This window comes from Otolemur garnettii, unplaced genomic scaffold (genome assembly GCF_000181295.1).
Source record: "Otolemur garnettii isolate 467f Iridium unplaced genomic scaffold, OtoGar3 scaffold00208, whole genome shotgun sequence".
Taxonomy (NCBI): domain Eukaryota; kingdom Metazoa; phylum Chordata; class Mammalia; order Primates; family Galagidae; genus Otolemur; species Otolemur garnettii.
The window spans coordinates 2,372,560-2,377,820 of NW_003852603.1; the positions used below are offsets into that span (position 1 = coordinate 2,372,560).

General features: G+C 40.2%; 1 non-coding gene across 1 annotated transcript; it reads right to left on the reverse strand.

Annotated features, from left to right (window-relative positions):
• Positions 1-3,839: 3,839 nt before the first annotated feature.
• LOC111721984 lies at positions 3,840-3,944 on the reverse strand. Its single transcript, XR_002770958.1, has one exon. It is a non-coding gene; the product is annotated as a U6 spliceosomal RNA (small nuclear RNA).
• Between the last annotated feature and the right edge of the window lie 1,317 nt (positions 3,945-5,261).

The following is a 5,261-nucleotide window of genomic DNA, read 5'->3' on the forward strand; positions in this document are numbered from 1 at the left end:
AGCCATCATTGTTGTTTGGCGGGCCCAGGCTGGATTCGAACCTGCCAGCTCAGGTGTATGTGGCTGGTGCCTTATCCGCTTGAGCCACAGGCACTGAGCCAAACTCCTGGACTTTTAACTTAGCCTCCCATGTAGCTGGGACTACAGGTGCCCAACACAATGCCTGGCAATTTTTTTAGAGGTGGGATCTCGCTCTTTCTCAGGCTGGTCTTGAACTTGTGAGCTCAAGCAATCCACCTGCCTTGGCCTCCCAGAGTGCTAGGATTACAAGTGTGAACCACAGGGCCTGGCCTGCTTGTGACATTTTTAAAGAATTTTTGGAATCCCAGAAAATGTTAAGTTAAAATTAAAGTGGCAGTGTCTGCTTATTATGAAAGAATGGTTGTCCATACTTCTCTCATCCCTTTTCCAGAGGAAAATGTTGGTTTATACTGAGCATGCTTATTTTTTTCTTTTAAACTTTATTCAAATTAATATGAGGGTATAATATTTGGATTGCGTTGTTCTCACTTCCAGGCAAAGTTCCATTTGTAGAGGAGCCCCTCACCCAGGGGGCGTGTTACACACCCTTACAATATGCACATTAGGTGAGATCCTGCCTTATGTCCTTCCTCCCTCTGCCGTACATCCTCCTCCCCCCCACTTCCCTTTACACCCGAACTGGACTATGGTAGTGTTTTGTATATTGATTTCTTATTAGTATGGATTATACTGGATATTCATCTTTCCATTCTTGTGATACCTTACTAAGAAGAATGTATTTCAACTCTGTCCAGGTAAATGTAAAAGATATAAAGGCTCCATCTTTTTTAATGGCTGCATAATATTCCATGGCATACATATACTACAGTTTGTTGATCCATTCATAAATTGTTGGGCACTTAGGTTGCTTCCATGACTTGGCAACTATGAATTGAGTTGAGCATAATGAAGAGATTCCTAAATAAGTCTTTAATTGGGGATAGGATCATCATGTTATTTTAACCTGGTTATGATAATGCATACCTGTGGTTCATCTCAGGAGGCTGAGGTGGGGAGGGCCTATTGAGCTCAAGAGTTTTGAGGTCAGCCTGGGCAACATAGCAAGATCCTATCTCTTTTTTTTTTTTTTTTTTTTTTCCTGAGACAGAGTCTCACTTTGTCATCCTTGGCAGAGTGCTGTGGCATCATAGGTCATAGCAACCTCAAACTCTTGGGCTCTTGTGTTCCTCTTGCCTCAGCCTCTGAAGTAGCTGGGACTACAGGTGCCTACTGCAACACCCAGCTGTATTTTTGGAGACAGGTTCTCTCTCTAGCTCAGGCTGGTCTAGAATCCTGAGCTCAGGCAGTCCACCTCCCTTGGCCTCCCAGAGTGCTATGATTACAGAAATGAACCACCACACCCAGTGATCCTATTTCTTTTTAAAAAGTTTTTTTAATTTACCCCTCATCCAGGAGGTGCGCATGTACATTTATACTGTGCCCATTAGGTGAGAGCGTACCAATCTCTCTCCCTTCTCCCTCCTCCCCCCAGCTTGAATTAAATTGAGTTTTTCTCCTGTGTGGGTGTTAGTTCCTCTACTGGCGTCATACTTGTATTGACTACATTGGATACTTGCTTTTCTGTCTTGTGATACTTCACTAAAGAGAATGTTCTGCAACTCAGTTTAATGCAAAATATGTAAAGTCACCATCATTTTATGGCTGAATAGTACTCCATGGTATACATATACCACAGTTTATTAATCCATTCACGGGTTGATGGTCACTTGGGCTGTTTCCACATTTTGGTGATTGTAACTTGAGTTGCGATGAACACTCTAATGCAAATTTCCTTATGATTAAATGATTTTTTTTCCTTCAAGGTAGATGCCTAGTAGTGGAATTGCAGGATCAAATGGGAGGTGTAATTTGAGTTCTTTGCGGATTCTCCATGCTTCTTTCCAAAGAGGCTGTATCAGTTTGCAAGCCCACCAACAGTGTGAAAGTATTCTCTTCTCCCTACATTCATACCAGCATCTGCAGCTTCTGGACTTTGTGGTGTGGGTCATTCTCATTGGAGTTTGGTGATATCTCAGGGTGGTTTTGATTTGCATTTCTTTGATGATTAGGAATGATGAACATGTTTTCATGTGTATGTTACCAGTTCTTGGCCTCGGCATGCATTGACTTGGAGATGGTGTTCTCCCTGTGTCTTCAGCGCTCGCTCTCTGAGTTCAAATCTCCCTCTGTATAAGGTCAACAGTTGCATTAGTGTCCAACTTGATGACCTCCTCTTGATCACTATTTCTGTGTAAGGTCACAATCATAGCTACTGGGGGTTAGGGTTTCACATCTTTGGGGACACAAGTAAACCTGTAACACTGGCTGTTAATCATATGAACATTCAGGTTATTTCTAGTTTTCTTCCATGTAAGTCAGTCTTGTGAAGAACATTCTTGTATCTATGTCTTTTGCATTTTTTTACAAAGTAAAGCAAGGTCACAGGATTCACACAACTTTGATAAATACTATGAAAGGAGCTATAGAAAGTCTACGCACTTTGTCTCCCACCTCAGTGCACGTGTGCCCATGCCTCACACTCCCAATAACATGTTGGGTTTTAACATTTTTTTTGACTCTGTCAGTCTTTTTATTATTTGTTTATTGTGGTAAAAAAAAAATAACAAAATCTATCTTGACCATTTTAAGTGTATAGTTGAGTAGTGTGAAGAATACAAACCTTGTTGGTTATGGATTGAAGATCTCCGGGATGCTTGTCATCTTGCAGATCTGAAACTCTGTACCCGTTAAACAGCTCTCCATTCTCCCCTGCCCAGGTCTGGGCAGTCCCCGCTCTTCCTCTTTCTGTTTTGACTATTCTAGGTACCTCACATATATAGGAACATGCAGCTGTCAGTTTGGGACTGGCTCTTTTCACTCAGCATGAGGTCCTCAAGGTTTAGCCATGTTGTACCCTGAGACAGGACTTCATTTTAAGATGGAATAATTATCTATTGTATGTCTATGTACTACCTTCTTCCTTACACGGACATTTGGGTTGCTTCCCTTTGTCAATTTCAACAGAGGTGAAAAGCACCTCTGTTTGTCTGCTGGGAAAAACAGGAGCTTTCTCTTGTGGATCATGCACCTTTTTAAAAGGTGCATGAAAAACCAGGCACAGGTGGCACCCGTAGCTCAATGAATAGGGCGCTGGCCACATATGCCGAGGCTGACAGGTTCAAACCCAGCCCAGGCCAGCTAAAACAACAATGACAGCTGCAACCAAAAAAACAGCCAGGTGTTGTGGCGGCACCTGTGGTCCCAGCTACTTGGTAGGCTGAGGCAAGAGAATTGCTTGAGCCCAAGAGTTGGAGGTTGCTGTGAGCTGTGACATGACAGCACTATAACTAGGGTGACAGTTTGATACTCTGTTTCAAAAAAAAAGAAAAGAAAAGAAAAAGAAAAAGCCTGGCACAGTAGTACATGCCTGTAGTGCCAGCTATTTGGGAATCTGAGGCAGGAGAGTCACTTGAATCTAGTAGTTCAAGACCAGCCTGGGCAACATTGCAAGACCTTGTCTCTAAAAAATTAAAATATAGAAAAATGATTTAATAAAAAAGGCACATAAAGGGGCACATAAAAGTTAAGGCTTTTGATTTCAGAACCTTTTATGCTCTTAAACATCATCTAGGATGCCTAATAGCTTTTGTTTATGTTAGGTATAGCTATTGATATTTATCATTTTAGGAATTAAAATTTTATAAATATTAATTCATTAAAAAATAATTAACCCATTTCATGTTAACATATTTTTATGAAAAAATATATTTTTTTCCAAAATAAAAAAATAGCAAGATAAGTGCCATCATTTTTTTTCTTTAAATATGGAGCACTTCGCGAATTTGTGTGTCATCCTTGTGCAGGGGCCATGCTAATTTTCTCTGTAGTGTTCCAATTTTAACACATGGGCTGCCGAAGCAAGCATGCCATTGTTTTTTTATTTTTGCAAATTTCTTTAAAGACTAGCTTATAGAGGACAGCTAGATTCTCATATCTGCTTCTGCATGGAGTCTGTTGGATATCACATGTCATGTAGCTGCTGGAAAACTACTCTGCATGCTTGTAAGAGAGTTAATTTGAAAAAGATATGTAAGCATCTTAATGTTATGAGAATAATTTTAATTTCATAGACCCTGAAAGGCTTGGGCTCCAGGGGTCCCTGGATTTCACTTTGAGAATCACTGCTATTGGCAAGCCCTTAGGAATTTTGCTTCAATTGTGTTGGAGATACAGTATCTTCTTTTTGTTAATATTTCTTAGAACCCTGATTGCCAAATTAGAATACTCTTCCTTGACAGAATGATCTTCAAGTGATAGGTGGGGGTGAGAAAGCAGGTGGAATGGTTTCTATCCTGGTTTTTTTTTTTTTAAATCATATTTGTGCACATTAATTCTGTAATGGGATAAAGTGTGTTGTTTCCATATACAATTTGAAATACTTTCATCCAATTGGCCAACATAGCCGTCATGTCATTCTCATGATTGTTGTGTTAAGACATTTATATTCGACATTTAGAAAGATTCACATGTACCCTTATAGGATAAATTATAGGCGTGATCCCCACAATCACCCTCCCTGCACCCATCCTCCCCCCTCCCCTCTGTCTCCCCTTTCCATATTCTTGGGCTCCATTTGGATTATAGCTTTCCTATGATAGTTAACAATTAGTTTCATAATAGGGTTGAATACATTGGATACTTTTTCTTCCATTCTTGAGATACTTTGCTAAAAAGAACGTTTTCCAGCTCCATCCATGTAAACATGAAGGAGGTAAAGTTTCCATCTTTCTTTATGGCTGCATAGTATTCCATGGTGTACATATGCCATAATTTATTGATCCATTCATGGGTTGATGGGCACTTGGGCTTCTTCCATGACCTAGCAATTGTGAATTGGGCTGCAGTGAACATTCTGGTACAGATATGTGTATTGTAGCGTGATTTTTGGTCTTCTCAATATATACCTAGCAGAGGAATTACAGGGTCAAGTGGCAGATCTATATTTAGATCTCCAAGTGTTCTCCATATGACTTTCCAAAAGGGACATATTAGTTTGCATTCCCACCAGCAGTGTAGAAGTGTTCTCTTTTTTCCACAACCCCACCAGCATCTGTGATTTGGGGATTTTGTGATATGGGCTAATCTTACTGGTGTTAGATGATATCTCAAAGTAGTTTTGATTTGCATTTCTCTGATGATTAGGGATGATGAGCGTTTTTTCATATATCTGTAGGCCATGC